The sequence below is a fragment of the Triturus cristatus genome, chromosome 5_2 (genome assembly GCF_964204655.1).
Source record: "Triturus cristatus chromosome 5_2, aTriCri1.1, whole genome shotgun sequence".
Classification (NCBI taxonomy): Eukaryota; Metazoa; Chordata; class Amphibia; order Caudata; family Salamandridae; genus Triturus; species Triturus cristatus.
Genome location: NC_140588.1, coordinates 133,146,696 through 133,164,774, shown reverse-complemented (window position 1 = coordinate 133,164,774; position 18,079 = coordinate 133,146,696). Strand labels below are relative to the sequence as shown.

Below are 18,079 nucleotides of genomic sequence, written 5' to 3'. Positions count from 1 at the left end.
CAGGTGAAACCAGTTAATATTTCATGAAGCAGTGCCATGTCTATATGCACACAAAACACACACTGTCGCCAAACAGGTGATAACGTATTTTCCATATATACAAAGACCCTACCACAAACCTCTAAGGATTTTTATTTTATTTTTTGCGGGGGGGGGGGGGGGGTAGGATGTAAAAAAGGGGGGGGTGAGTGTAATCAATAAAAACATGAAAAACCTGTGTATCTATTGAATCAAACAGCGATGCTGTCGCTCCAACAGCGAATTATCGATACCATGTTTGTATTTGCAGAATTTTAGAGATCATCTCTTTACGTTTAATATATAAAGTTCATTACCAATAAATTATCAATGGACGCCATCATGGCTAAAGAATTGGTAGTCCTCTTTTGTGATTTCATCATGAAAGAACCAATAAATTCCATTACCACAACAAAAATTTGATGTAGATATCGTTGTACTTTCTTTCTTGTTCTTTCAACTGCCGTAAATCTCCGCGCCCCTCTCCAAATTCTGCGTGGCATTAATGCTGTTAACACTGGCTGTGCTTTGAAACCAGGTCTTTGATAAGTTCTAAATTTGTCTTCATCTCTAATAGTAATCCAAGACCTGATAACTGCACTAAGTCATTTTCCCCCAGGCGAAACAAAACAACATTGTGTTTAAACTTACAAGAAAGCTCACTCATCAAAGGCATTAGCTGACCCCACTTCATGCCACTCTCCCCGAACCATGACACTTCTTCAGAACTAAAAACCCAAATTCTTCCCGAAGTGCCTTTTCACTGATTGTTCTGCTGCCCATTTAATGAATGAATGTCCAATTATCCGAACTTGTCGTTGTGACAGTAATAAACCTGCCACCAACCTGAAAAGAAAAAACAATTAATATCCTTGCTTATGAACTTCAGAATCTAATTCTCTAATATAACGTAAGCAACAATCTGAGGAACAGAGCCCTAGGTTATTGACATCACTGAGAAAAAAGCCCCAGCTAATAACTTCTGAAGCCGCACCAATGGCGAACGAGTGTGTACCAAAATTGAGAGGGTTTTTTTTTTTTTTTTTTATGACTTCTTCAAGATTGACAGCGATTGGGAAGCTTTTTGCCGCGATCCAACTAGATGCCTAGAACCAAATTTTTGAAATTGCACCTCCCACTACTAGAAAATCTAACCAAGCTTGTTTGGGGCGCAGTGGTCTACCTATGCTTGTAATATTACTCTTGAAACTTTAACCGCTTGATCTGTTTTAGCACGTTCCAGAAAATACATAGAGATGATCGGACCAGATAAACGTTCTGTAACTGAGATCATCATTGTGATCATTGTCTAACTCTCTATCCTGAACGCCCCAAAAAAGAGTCAAGTCATGCATAGCTGGAACAAACGATATTCAAATGTAGAAACAAATCTCTTATAAACCAAATGTGATATTATACCATAATTTTAAGAAATTGGCTCTCTTTGCATGTTGTCTTTCTTTTTTGTCTTTGCCCAAACCTGCAGAATTCTCCTACCCACCTGCCCTGGTGAGGGCTCGTAAAACCAACAATTTGTTACTTTTTGCTGATGAGTTTTCGATGAGCTGATGAGCAGTCAGTTCAACCAATCCCATATCCCGCTGGGTACCCGAGTGTTACGTAAATCTGATCTAGGCGCCAAAACACGAAATCTCTCCCACTGAAAATGAAATATGGCATCTGCGATGTTAGTTGCTTGTCCCGCAATGTGTTTATCCTTGCAAATCATGTTAACTTTAAAACATCCTAGCATAAATGTTTGTAACAACTTTAACAACTGCCTATCCTTGGCTTTCTGCCCATTTACTAAATCCACTACAGTTTCATTATCCACATTGAACATCACCGTTCTATTTACCAACTTCAAACCTTAGACAGCCTAAGTAACTATCAATCGGAAAACAACTCCAGTAATGCTATGCTGTTCCTTTCTGCTACCCATCTGGCTAGCCACTGCTCTGGGCACCATTTTCCACCCAAAATAGGCCGACACCATTAGCACCAGAAGCATCGGAGAATAACTGCATCTGCCAAACCAAAATCCTCCATCAACGACCAGATTGTGACACTGTTAAATCGTTTAAGAACCATAACCACACCTCAAAATCGGCCCGCATGCTGGCAATTATAATGATTCTATGATGTGGAAGTTAAATGCCTGACATGGAAAAAACCCAGGTACCTACAAAAATTCTGCCTGCCCGTATGACTCTGCAGGCAAAGCTCAAATGGCCTAGTAAACATTGAACTTCAGACTGTCAATTTGTCCACTTGTCTTGCATATTCTAAGAAAATGGTCAGTTCAATTATTTTATTCTCAGGGAACCTGGCTCCCATTCCACACGTATCTATTTCGATGCCGGGATGTTAAACAGCAACTAGGGCCTTCTGTTTTATCTTCCGCTAGAGAAATCCCCTATGTCTAGCGCAAACACTGTAAAATCTCTCTGCCTTTCCATACTGTTGGGAAACCGCAGCTTCCCAAGAATAAAATTCTTATCAAAATAGTGCATCAAGTCACTGTGTCCTGTTCGAAAAAGAAAACTGCACTGATCAATAACTGAAAGCTGACTTGATGTCACCTCTCGCTAATACAGCAACCTCTCCTATGATTCTTATTATTTCTAATGCTGCATCTACAAAATCGAATTTGACCATGGAGCCTTCCCTTGCCATAAAGTCGTTCACAGAGGCACCTTGAGACCATGATAGATATTGGATCATCCTGAATTCCCCTTTTGTTTTCTTAGGCACCACGCCTAATAGAGAAACTATGAGATTGCCCAACTGCCAGGAATCGAAAGGATCTGTCATCCTCCTTTCTTTCCCTCTGTCAACAACTTCCTACTTCCGATGTATGGAAAGTCATCAACGGACCTTAAATTTCTTGGAAAACTGCGACATCTAGGCCACTGATATCCCAGTTTAAGCCCTTACCTGAAAAACCCCATTCCAGTAATGTGGCTTATGTGTGTCATGATAAACTTTTAAGTATCTAAATGAATTGTCAACCTTAACTAGAGTAGAAGCCCGTCTGTCCAGATTGAAAGTCCAAAACCCCCCCTCCTCAATTGGATTGCTCTCCGAAACAATTGCATAATGGCGTGCTTCCCACCCCATCTTGAGCACTCGTGCTTATATCTTCAAGGGTTTTTGCGCCAAATCCCTTATTGAAAATCCAGCAGGCGCCAGATGCGAAAGTTTGTGGTCTATTCCAACTACCCCCCCCCCCCCCAAGGGTGAGTCTGCTTCTGAAAAGGCCCATTAGTAACCACTAAGCCACTTGCTGTAGACATGGATGGAGGAGGCCGTTGAGGGTACATCCATTGAAACCAGAGTTCATTATGTACTTCCCCCCCCATGGCTTATCTGGGATTAAAAAATAGTCTGGCACCAAACTCCTCGTCGTAATGTACCCAGGCGTAACCCCCAAATGTCGTGGAAGCTTTCTTTATTGTGTCTAAGTATGTAAAATTGGCAACTGACTATCGGTGAACTTTTCGCAGTATATGCTCACGAAAATAAAGAAAGCTGATGTTCATGTATCTATATTGGTTGGCCCCCTTGGTCTTTACGCCAACTCCCACGCTTCCTACCTTGAAACTTCTTTTGCTTGTACTTCCCTATACAGAAATTTAAAAACACAGCAATAAAATCCCCTTCCCGATCTTTTCCTTTGTAGCCTTAGTTAAATGAGCACCAAATGGCATCGACAAACCCATATAAGGTAAGCGCCTCAAATTCGATGTATTTAATACCTCACCTTCAGCTTTATAACTCTTATCCGAGCTTACCGTAACTTTCACCTTATCATTTGACATCTCACCATCTTGAACAACTTGACTAGCTGTATTTTGTAATGTGACTTTATTATGTTCCTCGTCCGTTCCTACCCTCTTATCTGCACGTAAACTTTTGTGAAAAAATTGTGTGTGCGCTCACCTGAGTTTGTATATATATGTTCTTCCATCAAAAGCCTTTTCTTCATCCCCTTATTTGATGTCCTGTACTGATTCTGCTCCGAGCACCTTCACTTTCTTTGTCCTGTGAAAAATAAGTTCTGGAGACATGTTTAGCAAACCCCACCCACCCTTCTGGAAAGATTCCTGAAAGCCTTGTAATAGCATGCCTCCATCAATAATTTCTTCCTCTTCCAAAGATTCATTATCGTGCTCCGCTATAAAACTACCTACCACCCCAAATACTCCCTACTCTACCACCCCTCCTACTACCCCCCCCCCATTTGAATGCTCCCCGCCTCCTATACCCCCATCATACACTTTCCAGTTAATAGCCTGTGCGTAGTGAGCCGCTTTCCGTGTCTCCAACGGCGTGGGAAATTTCGTTTGAAAAATTCCCCTCATCTCTGCTTCCTACGTTGCAGGACGCTAGAGGCCTGACCGAGCTGTCCCCTACTGCCCCTTCTTGCGCTTGGCAGTATCTCGCCCTCGTTGGCTGCAAAAACGCTTGACTTTGCAGCAGCCGGATATCTGTTCTCCTTTAATTTTAATCATCTAACTTCATATGAATCTCTTCCGGAATACCCACCCATTGTCCCTCCTGTGCTGATTTTGTTGCGCAAATCTCCTAACTGACCTCTGTCCTGCTGTGTATGTCAAGGGCAAAATCCTTTTCGCTATCTGCAACTGCGTGCTTGAAAAAGTATCTACGTCGTTCTTAAACTGCTTAGCCAATGTACTTTTGACATCTAAAACCCATTGATTTAGTTTTTACGTTGCAATAGAAACACCCCCCTCACTGGATATTATGCACGACAAACAACTATCGGTGGACAGCCCGACTCTCAATTCCTTATTTTTAAATTGATGTTTGCCAAATATAAATATATACTATTTCTCTCCACACCTTTGCTGTTTTTGAAAGGTAGGGCTATGCAGTTGCCATGAATATCCACTAGATGGAGTATTCTCCCTTTTTTTTTTTTTTTTGCATATCTATATAGCCCGAACCCGACGGCACCTGAGTGCTTCACATGGCACCATATTTACACTACACATTCAGGGACAGGGAGATTAAATGATTTGCCCAGAATGTGGACCCGACCTCGGGGCTCGAACCCTGGTTTCTTGCAACCATGAGGCGGCAGAGACGACTAGCTTTGCTTTTACTTTAATACAGGGGCTGGAACAGGCATTGCGCGTGTGCGTGGCCTCCCCCCCCTCTTTAGACAAATGCCGGTGACTCTTTGGGCTGACACCCAGTGAAGGCATTGTTGAGTCCTCACTCGAATTCACAAGCGTAACCTGAGGTCTTCCCTCCCAGCCATAATAACGCACGTAGAGCTTCCCAAATGAAAACGGCCGCCTCGTAATGAACGAGGTTCATAGAAATACAATATTAAAAACAAAGCCGCCAACAATGACCGACCCTACCTTGCCGCCGTCACCAGCAAGTGCGCAACGGGAATTTCGCGCTCTTGGTGCTCGCGCTACTGGTGCCAGCCAATGGAAATTTGCCTCCTGTCCTGGGCCATACTAAGTGCCCGAAGCTGCCCGGGGGTGGACAATCTTCGAATGCCACCCCCAGGAGCCCACAATACCGGCTATTAGTCTAGGACACAGACGTGTGTTTCTTTGGCTTATAACCTGTTAGCTATTCCAGAGCGTTATTAATGTTACCCTTGAATAGTGAACGTTTTTCGTTTCACTTCCTAAAAATGTTTTGCGTTGGTTTGTGTAATTGAAAAGGGCATGTCCATCGCACGAAGCAATTAGTTGAAAAGTAGTTTCGATTTATGGGTGCGATTCGTTATTTTACCGGCAGGCGGCGCGAAAAGGTTGCATGTCAATGGTTCCTTCGAGTTTTAATTTTTTAAGGCGGGGGGTGTAACTGTAGCAGCGTCCTCGGAATTATTTGAAAGATTACTTTAATGAGAGTCTCTTAATATTTTATAATCGCTTTTATCGTTTTCGTTGCTAGCACACTTCTTTCTCCGGAGTTAGTGGCGTACCAAAAGTGCCATAAAACATGGAACCCACTGCAAGTAGCGAACTCCCTGTCCGTTAGTTGGGTTACGAGACAGCTGTAGCTGGGGTGGAGTGACCCCTCAACCCCTGGGCCCTTGAGACACTGCAGCTGCTGCTCCAGTCAGGAGCGCTCATTCGGACAAGGCAGTCTCTGAATATTACAGTCAGTGTCTCTGTGCTGCACTTGGCCAGGGGTTAATAACTCACCCTGTTAAGTTTGTTTACTTTTATATGGGAAAGAACACAACGCTAAGTACCAGAGTGCAAACAATAAAACCAGGACTGGATACCTGCTCACACCTGCCAAGGAAGAACGCGCGCGCTGCGCAAGCAAACACGAAGAATTCCGTCAGAGGCCCGTCCTAGTGACCCGACTCTACCTTGTATGTTATTTAGTGTCATATGAACCATCTGGTTACAACGTAACTGTCAGTAAACTCGATATATCCACTGGATCTAAAACCATAATTAATCTAATAGTTCGGACCTAATCCCAACACTTTATTTCATGTTGCGAAACCCCCAAAATGCCCCTGGTCCGAGTGTGAGTCTCTCCAAGTACACTTTTTTTTGGCTGTGTGTTCTGGGACGTCTTGTCAGTTTTATCACATTATACAATCAGGATTACGCGTTCAGATATACAAAGGAAAAACCTCGATAGGTTGATGCACGAACTTCCTCGTGTGAATTGAGCAACATTATAAAATAAAAGTTAAATACAATATATAAAATCCTCTAAACGTGGAAGGAGTTTGGAGTCTCCATTAATTAGAACCGCTCCTTGATCACTTGGAAACCTCCGTTTTTGCTCAACTTGGAACAGGACTGCCCCAGCCATTCCCGACTGAATTAATCGGTGTCGTGCTTGTCACCCGCGACCAGTCCTGTTTTCTTGCATTCTGGTACTTATAGTATGTAAGGGCTTCGAAGTGGAAAGTACTATTGTCTCCAAACTAAAAGGCCATAGCCGGCTGAATGTCACGTGACACGTGCACATTTGATCTGGATACCACACAGTATTGCTCAGTGCCACATAAAATCAATACCAAACAGATGTGATGTTTATTCCTTTTATAACGGCTGCGCCTTTTTTCGTAGTTCTCACGGCGTGGTATCTAGCGTCCTTTTACGTTCCAGATTTGATAACCAAACAGGCAAAATGGAAACCCTTAAAACTGAATGTGATGCGATGTGATTGGGCTAGTGGAATGCTCCCGTGTTTTAGCCCAGGGCAGGGTGCGCGCTCCAGCGGCCGCAGCTTCAGGGGTATTTCAGAGAGACCAATGCCATCCAGGTGGGCTGAGTTAAGTACTTTACTGGGGAGGGCGCAGGCATAGCCAGCACCTCGTGCCGGAGATATTGGAGTGAAGAGAACGCCCCAAAACGTAAGCACATTAGTGAAACAAGGCGTTGGTTTCTTTTGACGAGGGGGGTACGTGAAAACGCCAAAGCCTCGCTGATCACTTCTGGTGGGGCTGGAGGTGAGATGTTCTGTATATGAGTACCAAGCACAAAGTGCCCCTCTGGAGGAAGAAAGAGGCGCACGGGTGTTGCCTCAGCATCCTGATGCCCACAGGTGCCTACGCTTCTGCAGCGCCAGCAAAATGGCTTCTAGGCTCCACAGGTCTATAAGGGGCACGCCTTTTCGGTCCAGAATCCATACCCCGTGTTCACGAGGTCAAACGCAGGAATCTCGGCGGTCCCTGTATACACTGTGTCCACTGCAGGGACATCCGGTTGGCGGCAGGTGTTCGGAGCGCGCGGCGACCCAGCCCCGGGCTCGTGCAGAGGAAGCTTCTCGCTTCCTCCCTCCCAGACACCAGAGACATTTTGGAGTTATATACCGTTGCTCTCCCGCCCTCCCTTCTTCCTCCATTGTAGCTGTCAAGCTAGTCAGCGCGCACCTTGGGGGGCGGCATGAGGGAATAGGGTCGTGCACGCCCCCTTTTACTGTAAAGCCTGGGAAGGGAGCGCCCACCGAAAAATCGAAGAAACGTGCGACACTCGCATGGGTGCATGTGATGCGAGGGAGGGGAGAGCGCGTGCTGGTGCAGCCTCCTGAACTGCCCACAGCCTGTCAGGGGGAGGGAAGTGGGGGCGAGAGCGGGAGGGGGAGCAGAAATGCAGAGGCAGCGCCGCTCCGGCAAGCTCTAGTCACTCGCTCCAGCCCTAGCCACCAAGCAAGAGAGGCAGGCAGCCCCGATCTACACCAGCGGGCGTGCGGGGAGCCGGGACGTGCCTCGAGGTAAGGGGGCGAGGAGGCTGCAGGCAGAGAGCGGGGCACCGGGAGAGAGGCCGACAGAGGGGTACACGGCGCGCCGGGGGAGAAGGGCCGACGGGGATGCACAGGGAAGGGGAGAGAGGCCGACGTGGAACGCAGCAGAGCAGGGAACGCTGCCTTCAGCATGGAGTATACCATTAGTACTATGCGTTTTGAACGGTTGATTAAAAAAAATATCTGGCGGAAAGCGACTCTGAACATTAGAGGAAGGTGGGTCTCTGAGGCACAGAGCAAGAAGCAAGGGGGGAGGGCCGGGTGCAGGATGGTGTAAAATGGGCGAAATGTAAAGAGTAGAAAAAGGGGGCGTGTGGATTATGAGAAAATAACGGAGAGAGGGAAAGAAAGGGCTGAGCTTCGCGTAAATGGGTCTTTGCTTCAGATGGTGGGTCTTAGCTTGAGTTGGGGTACCATACCTCGGGGTTTGTGGCATGGTGGGGGACAGGGTCTTGGCTGCCGGGTGGGCTTTGTTGTAAGGGGTTATGCGTAAAGCTGCCTGCTGGCCACCATGCACTGTTTCTTGGGTTTTTCCCCTGTGGATGGCGGGTAATTATTGGTGCGGGCGCGGAGAGTTAGGCAGTCCACACTGACCCACCATTCAGCCCACGACCAATGAATATCTGTAGGCACACGATTTTGCTTTACATCACTTGTTGTTACGCAGATGTCTTCATCTCGAGCTTCTGCAACGGGGGTGGCTTTGCCTGGGTCACCTACTACCAGTTGCTTTTAGGACTTCCGTGCACACCTACCTATCCTTGCAAAAATACCACCGCTGTCATTTCACGGATCAGAGGTTGGAGCTATTTTCACGTTCATTTCACATATAATCAGTGCCTTCCGCAAACAAGACGGGAAAAGGTTCAATAATTGTAATCTCTTTTTAAATTGCTCCTGATTTCCGTGCCTCATTTTCAGTCACAAAAAGCCTCAATCGCTTCGGGGTTGTGCCCTGGACACCAAAGTGGAGACAGAAGAGACCACCAGTGACTGTTAAAAAAGGGGTGTGGCATTCGTCAGGAGAAAGCAGAATGCAAAACCCCATAAATTGTTCCTCCTCCGAGATCATGGGTGTGACGGTACAGATGTAGTAAAAAAAAAAAAAGTGTCACATCTGCTAGGTGTGAGGTGGTGCGGATGCTCCGCCAGATTCTCAATGCGGTGGAAATGAATGGGCTCCGCTGGAATTACCTATTCCTTTGTCTGGGGCTCGCGCATGCGCGAGGGGGGGGGGGTTGTGGAGAGGAGAGACAGGCTGGCAGCGGGGTCTCGCTCTCCTCATCCATCACACTGGAGCAGGACCACGGAGACAAAGCCAGGCACGGATGCTGGCGCAGCGGCCGTTGCCAGGGCTGAGCCTCTCCTGCCAGTCTCCTCCTTCCTTGAAGGAAGAAAGGCACCAATCCCGTCAGATGCTCGGGAGCTGTATGGACGTGCGTTACACCAGACGGAGGGCTGATTGCATGCATGAAATGCCCAAAACACGAAATTGAATAGGCGCCTTGCAACAGCCATGTTTTTTTTCTTCTTTAAACCATTCTGTCACAATCTGAGGGGGCGGGGGAAGATGGCTCGACTCAAGCAATCATTTGGCATCACTTGCCTGGAACAACCTCACTGCAAGAATATAACAGAGGAGAGAAGGAATCCATAATAAAAAAGGACATTTTAGCAGAAGCTGTCCTGACAAAGCAGTAGCAGAGCTGGGAGCGCTTGGTGTGCTTAACCAGGCTTAGAATGGCTGACTACATTGCTATTTGGTCGTTATGAATTGCAACATTGTACAGAGTTACAACTTGTCATGTCTGAACACACTTTTGCCTTGTGGGAGGCCGTTTGACCCGATTATGTTTATTACACAGGTGCTTTCTTCCAAGATTCATCAGTCAATCTGTTTGTGGGCCACACTGTTCCCTTGTCTATATTCCTACATTTGAAACTGTTCTTCCAACCCCTCTGTCGAGACAGATGCCACCAGACATTGGGAGTGCCACCCGAGCTGTACCTGCTTCTCACTCGCCACACCCAGTGGCGTAGTGCCATGGCCCTAGTGCAAATGACATGGATCCCCTGGCCTGAAATGCCACCATAATCTGGGTTCACCCGGCGCCTCTGTGTCCCGGTGCCACTGCACCTGCTGCACAAATGGAAGCGACGCCCCTAATCACACCCCTTGAGGTACGCGCCACATTCCCATCGCTCTTAGCCGCACTATGGTGGTTGGCCCGTACAAGAAACTGACGCTTACCCCAGTTATTCCCTTGGTGGGGGAAAGAGGAGGGGCTGGTCCTTGCGATTATCCGTGCTTTCCAGAATGTATTAATCCTGCTGCTTCATCCATAGTGCCTTATATGCGCTCTCAAAAGATGGCCCAACGCTACGGAGGGCATCCGTTTTGGCCGCCAGTGGTATTGCCATTTTTTCTCTTTTTTATGGGGGTGGGGGGGTTCCTTGATATAACATTTTTCGCACGATATTGTTTAGATTCGGTTAGCTCAATTAATTTGCCCACAATAAAACGAAGAAAACACTTGAGAGTGTGTGAGGTAACGTTGGAATCTAACGGATACTCGTCGTCACTGTTCTGCTTTTCAAAATGGCCTACGAAGGACCGAAGGCGTGCCTTCCTCCTCTCTAGAAAATGGAACCCGTCTCCTTGTTTGCCACAAGACCAAGCACAGCGAAGCCAATCTCCCAATACCCCTTGCGCAGTCAGACTTAAGGTGTCTGTAAACGTCAAAATTATTAAAATCGAACGAGTTTCGAGATTTGGAAGTCTGTTCTGCAGCATTATCTTTGCTGAATTTCTCTTGTTGGTGGAAGAGCTGGACTTGAGGCCCAAACCTACATTTTAACAATCAGGTGTGTAGCTATCACTAGTGCATTGGCATCGGGGTTTAGGATAATGGGTCACACTGGACCCCAAATATATTTTCCTTGCTTGTATTCGGGGCTAAGGCGCCTTCTCTACACCACTGTTCGCAAGTGTTCTGCACAGGAGACGTATTATATACTATTACTAATTTTGAAAAGTCACGCGTTAAATGGGCTTATTCAAAGTTTAATAAAGCAGTGAGCAAATGTGCACCTTTTCTTATATCTTAATTTTGCAGGTCCTCTGTACAAATAGTTTACAAACACGTGGTTATTTAACATCCATGTTGGCATATACTTTGAAAAATGTGCTAAATCTCTTGTGCTTAATCTATTGCCAGTTAAACTTCCAGCAAGACTCCCTTTTAGTGAGAACAGTAAGACACAGTGAGGTTTCTGTGATGGCTGGCCTACCCCTGGTCAAAATATGCGCCATATTTGTACCCAAGCTTTCAGGCGCTCTGGTTCTGTGCTGCAGGGACGGGTGGCAGTGTTAAGTAGAATTGTACTTTCACACGTGGGTAAAAGGTGCCGAAAAAGGCGTGGCAGATTTTTTAATTGTCTTTGGAGTTCAGGTTTTTATATTTTTTTCAGCGTTAGGCTAATGGCTGCAATCTGTCGCCTTGTCATACATGTCTAAGTGGCATGCCTCTGAATGGCAATATCTTGGATCAAGGCAGGACCCAGGCGTGACGCATCCAAGCCAATATCGGGGTGTCTATGCAAACAGTGAACCCAGCTTGCCCACATTTAGGCACGCCTTAGAAAAGAATTCCAATTCATATTGATTGAGAAGTTTTGCAGATCACACTGATACATTGCATAGGGCCCCATAAATACTAGCGTCTCTGTAGGACCATTGATCAGTTGCAGAAGCATGGCGCTTATCCATCTTGAGGGGAGCTTGTGGCAACCTTACCAACACTGTTGGCTTGCTTTATTATTCCAGCGTCACAGCTGGGATCCATACAGACAACTGAAGCTATGTAAATCAATGAGGTGGAACACCATCCAGTGTCTTTTGATATACCTAGCTCTGGTAACAGGCCTGTGCGCAGACGTTAATCAACAAAATATCAAACTAGGATAGAGTACTTGAAAGGGGGCTCTCCCATTTCACCAGTCCTGGTCCATGGTCATTTGTTCTTTTACATTCATTGGTCTTTCAATTGACTTGCCATAAATTTGGCAGTCATTGACCTGAGTTGTCCCTCACAGACCAATACTGTCATGCTGTAGTTCTAATCAATGCCACTCGTCCCCTATATCTGAGGAGTTGGTGCCCTATTTTTCTCTTCACCCCTGTTCCCTTTGCTTCCCAGGATCTTGTTCAACATTCAGGCAGCTTAAAGGTAATTCTTGCAGCTCCCATGTGGTCTGGAAAGCTTTGCTTCTCACTCCTCCAGCAGATATTTATGGCCGGGCCATTCCTTCTGTCCATTTCCCCAAACCCCACCTACTTTTCCCATTTCCATTGGTGAGCAGCCATAGACTGCACATGGTGACTAGAAGCAAACACTTTCTGCTACAGAGAAGGGTGCTTTAGGGAGGAAGCAGCATATATGTGAATGTCTATGTGCCTGGAAATACCGTCTTTCCATCCCCACCATTGGGAACAATTATCGTCCTTGAGTGACTCTCAGGTGCTCCAGTCTTAACCATGCAGTCACTTGCAGGCAATTCGTTTTTATGGGATTTCTTATTGCTGGGCTTTTCCAGGTCTGAGAGTTAAATGGGCCACTAGATGAACTGTTGAATAATTCTGCCTGGATGTTTACTTGATGGGAAAAATAATCTGCCAAGTTACTGAATCGCTTTGCCATCTGCCTTCCACTGGCCTACTCAACACTAAAGTCTTGAAATCGCTGACAGGTTCTCAAGAACGACAGTCCATCCTTTTGAGGAGGGGTTTCTAGCATGACACCCAGTCAAGACGGTGTTTCTGGTAGTTATTACTCCTGCTAGACACATTGAGGAGCAGTGCTTTATTTCTATACGGAGCCGTGTTTCTTGATAAGGTGATTCACTACAGGCTGGTATTCCTTTTAAACGTAAGCTCCAGGTTTTTTTTAATGCATAATCCTAGTTCTGGAGAAGCTTGTACACTGCACCACGGGATGTATATTTTAGACTTGTGAGCTATCTCAAGTGGGTGGCTGAATTTTAATCCTTTACCTCTGACTGGGACTCTTGGAAAGCTTTCTACCCTGTGCAAGCCTTCAGTTGCAACCCTTAGTCTGAGAATTCATTTGGTAAAGTCAACATATGAATCCATGGGAAGGGCTTCTTTTCCCTCCGGTTCATGGATATTCAAACAGAAGAATGGCTGTACTTTGCTCAGACTCATCAGATCCTTCTATCTCTGGCATTAGCAATGCAGCCACTTGTGCTTCTTTGTACACTTTAACACAACACGCACGTCTACACCAGGCGGGCTCTCATTGCATTGTTTCTGGTTCTTTTATATTGGGAGCAGGGCTCTTTAGAATGTTTCTTCTGCTACGAAATCTTAGATGTTGAATTTCAGGGTTGATGCATTGTTTTCCAAATCCTCTTCTCAGACATAGAACGTACAGTCTCTGAGGTTGTTATGGTTGGATTCTTTCTCTCGAATCTTCCTCACACCAAGCCCTTCTTTTCCCCTTACATCCCTCAGCCCAATCTACTTCAGTTGGCTTGGAGGGTTGCTGCTTGTTAGACCAGACCAAGTAGTGATGGAGGAGTCTCTTTTATGGGCTCAAATGGAGAGAAAAATTGTGTAAGCATAGTTGCAGGTCTGTGCAAGGCCGATATATCTTGTATTGGCAGGGCTATGAATGAACGTTGACGTAACGATATTTTGGGACTGGTATTCTTTTTCTGTCGCCTTATAGTTATTTGATGTCGCAAGGACATCTAGCCTGTGGCCTCTTCTATGTTTTTGGTCGTGGGATTCCTGTTTGACCAGGAAAATGGTTGCTTGGTTGGTGGTACTTAATCACAGATATGAGCAAATGAGGCACGTCTCGCTGCCGAATCGAGCGCATCAAATCCTTGTATTTAAGAAACTAATTAATGTACCATTCACCAAGATCTTCAGAGAGCCCTGTTGCCATGGGAGTAGCTTGACAGAACGGTGTTCAGATATTAAAGGCGTACAGTGAGTGTGACGGGTAATGTTTGACGAGCAGTCCTGTTCTGCTTGACAACGAACAGTGTTTTTGTTAGCAATACCGTAATGGTGCACAGAGTCTCTTTTTAACAGGAATGCCGCTATATTTGTTTGATTGTATCCATTCGCAGCTTCTGCAAAAAATATTAAAAAAACCTTAGCATTTTCCTTTCTGTATCAGATATAACCCTCATTTAACTTCCAAGGTAGTTTTGCATCCTATCTCAAGACCCGGTCACGGTGTTGACCACGTAAATGTATGCATATGAATGTTCACGTGCCAGAAGCAACATTCCTTAAACCGTTTGGGTGTCTAGTTTTCACACTGTTGCGCTATTCTGCATTCTTTTCTGTCTCCTTGGATTTTATGGTCATTATTGGACTTTCAGTGGGATGGGATGAATTAACTGTGGGTTGGGGGGGGTGGGGTCACTCAAAGAGGCGTGGCCAATGTAATGGTCGTGGTTTAAAACATGAGTGTTTTGAAATATCAATAAAAGATTTAAACCATAAAACATGTACACTAAAAATCTGTGCTTAGCATAGTGTGCCCAGGGCTGGCATTTTGCTGCTTTTGCCGTTGCATCCAGACATCTAATACAAGTAACATTACACCTACAAGCCAGGACTATTGGCTCTGTCAGTGGTTGTCAGTTGCATAAGGTAAATAAGAAACACCTACAGCTTTGTTGTATATAAAATTGAAAAGTCTTTAGTTCTGACATGATGAGACTGTGAAAGAACTATAAGGAGTCTCTTTGAAGCTGCATCCAAGGCAGTGACAGGCGGTATTGTTGAGAGTTAAGATTTTTTCTTCACCCTCAGGGTGAGGGCAATAATGGAGAGCCCGATAGGGACCAGTCTCAGCACCTGCTTTTTAGAACTGCCGGAGCTGAGCACTGGCAGGACCCAGACGACTTAAGTCCTGGGTAGTAACATTTAGGAACTATGCCCGTTCTTTTTCTAATTTAGTTGTCTTACAGGTTCCATGTATGGTTGCAGAGGTCTGCCATTTTAAGCCATTGGGTGATTTCGTATTGAGGGGAAACAACGTCTTTATTCGGATTTCCTTGGGCTGGACTGGTGAACCAAATGCTCAAACTAGCCCAGCTCCCTTCATCTCCTCACGCAATCTCTGTCCATCTTTCCTCTCTCTCCCTTATAGCTTTCTCTCTACCTTCTCTCCCCCACCCGCTCTTGCTCTCTCTTGAAGCATCCCCACACCTGCTGCCATTAACCTAATGGAGCTGAGAAAGTGACAGAGGCACCAGGAGTGGTCCTGGATTTTCAGAACCGCCCCATAGGGCTCCAGCCCACCAGGGAAATTCCGGTGGAATAAAAAGCCTGTCCGGCTCTAGTCCTAGCAAGGACTAACAGTTTCCTTAAAGAGAAACCAAGAGTATAGTTGAATTAATTGTGTCCAGTCTATGCCTCATGAGCTCAGGTTTTGTTCCGATAATACTAGCCTTTATAAGTATAACGTCATAATCCAGGAAATGCATAGATGAGCCCTAATAACAGTTATATTATAAGACACTATATGGTTAGAGCAGATGTTCAATGGGATCTTCTAGTGGCAACCGAGCTATGATCACTTACCACATAGTCCTAGTTCATCAGGCCAATCTCTGGCTTTGTTTTTATTGCACAAATTCTAAGTAGGTCAGAAAAGTGTGTGGCATTTGCTGGATCTACTAAATATCATACCCCTGTGGTGCAATATTTTCCAGGCGCATCAAATAAATTACATTGAAAGTTTTTAACTTGTATTTCGGGCTTTTATGCTTCATTGGTATTTCATGCCCAAAATACCACACATTTTATCTTTTTTCCTGTACTTTTATCCCCAGGTGCATTTCTGCACATATGATCTACTACTATGTTTCAGGGGCTGTGGGGTGTGGGAACTAATGTTCAGCTCGAAATTATTATCCTGTGCAAACTCTTGTATGCACAGGAATCTGAATTGACCGCCTGCCTAGCTCGTAGTCTGACTTAAGTGCGTTTTCAAAGTCTTTGTTTTGTTTGGATGGGAGATGTGCATTAGACAGCTCGCCTGGTAGGAGTGTCCTGAAGTTAAACATTGGCCATGACCGCAAAGCACCTATTATTGCAGTCAACCCATTAACTGTAGTTTTTAGCTGATTGGCTCCCACTACCAGGATTATGTATTTCTGTGAGAGGATCTCCTATGATGTTGTGACAGAAGCTTGCATATTGACTGTTTTGGTATCTAAAAGGGACATATTGCTGAAGCCATAGTCATTTCCCTTGTTGCTAGGCACCAGAAAGATCATCCCATATGACACAGGTTGACATCAAGAATGCTTGTGAAATTGTTCAAAAAGTTTTTTCCGTGCTAAACGTGATAGTGTTTTGTGGTAACCTTGGATTCGTAAGCTCTTGGATCTACTATCTGTGAATGGTGGTATGTATGGAAAAGTCTCTCCAGCCATTCGTTATTACATTGGAGTAAGTGGGTACCTTTCATTCTTCTCTGCACCTAATGTCACAGTGACAATTTCAACCTGTAGAATTCAATTTCCCCTGCATGAAATTTAATGTGTGGAAGACTCCTAGGGAACTGTCCAGGTTTTTAACCACTTAATAATTATAATTTTGTTGTTGTTAAATATTCCTTTATGCCCCTCCCTTTGAAAGACCTAAATTTTCCAGTGAAAGGAACACATGGGTGCCAAGATGGCATTAGTGAATCTGATTTCGTTGTGCTTTCAAACGGATATATTTTCTAAATGAACAGTTTTATGTGGTACAGATGTTTCATTTATTTTTTCCTATTGAATCTCCTTTCAAAGAGGTCCACTTTACCGGATTGGGGGGTGGGGGTGTAATCTCGAAATAGGCAAAGATAGCAATTTGCTGTTCTTTTTTCTGTTTAAGCTAAACAATCCATTGTATTGTATCATTTTTGTAGTGCTTTCCTACACCTGGCAGAGTACATAACTGCTCAATTTGTTGTGCACAGAAGAGTGCTGGTTGAGGAGTGGCCTATGGGTATTAATTATGCAGCCTTTGGGGTGTGCTCCAAGCTTATCGTGGTGGTATGCAGCATGGTCTTGCGGCTAGACTGAGATATGAGTAGATTGTGAGCAATAGGTTCACACACCACATATACGCACCAGAAAAACTTTTAGCCTGAAGTCGGCTGAATCATGATTTGGATAACAGCCAGGTAGTTATTGCCTTCCTGAACTTTGACACGCCTCCATTTAGATAGCCCTAGTATAATTTACAGAAAATGTGATTAATGACTGATGTGGCACCAGGCTGTGTGCTTTCACCATGCTCCAGCTGAATATCACAGTTCGATGTTTCTCCAGTCCCACTTTCATTCTCCATCAGCCATCTTTATCCTGGATGGCCCCTTGCTAGTGATATGTCACACTGAATACCCCATTGTGTAAATGTATACCGTATTTAATTTACTTTATGTAAAGTGCTCTGAACCCACATGAGTCTAGTTTGCACTATATGAAGCCACAAATAAAAACAAGCATAGGCAATTGGTCTCTCCTTTGGTACCTTGTAAGTATTTGTCAATGCAGCACATTATCCTGGGTGCTACAACTTCTACTGATACTTCATGTGCCACTGGTGAACGGGGGAGCCAGAGTTGCCAATCAAGCCAGGAGGGGCTTGTCTGGCCCACAAAAGAGAGAGAACAGGCTGCAAGGGTCAGGTATTACAATATAGAAGGGCGGGTAGAACATGCAGTGCCCTTGTAATAGTAAGGGGCATAATGGTGAAGCG

The 18,079-nt window shown here is 45.1% G+C and overlaps 1 protein-coding gene across 2 annotated transcripts in view; it reads left to right on the top strand.

The window, feature by feature from the left end:
- Positions 1–7,306: 7,306 nt before the first annotated feature.
- BASP1 (brain abundant membrane attached signal protein 1) overlaps positions 7,307–18,079 on the top strand; it is a 170,054-nt gene continuing 159,281 nt past the window's right edge. Inside the window, exon 1 of one of the 2 annotated variants that reach the window (XM_085606900.1) lies at positions 7,307–7,390. The gene's annotated coding sequence lies outside the window, so the exon portion shown is untranslated. Of the gene's footprint in view, positions 7,391–7,989; positions 8,251–18,079 lie in introns of those variants that run through there. The other variant, XM_085606899.1, reaches the window with a different exon arrangement.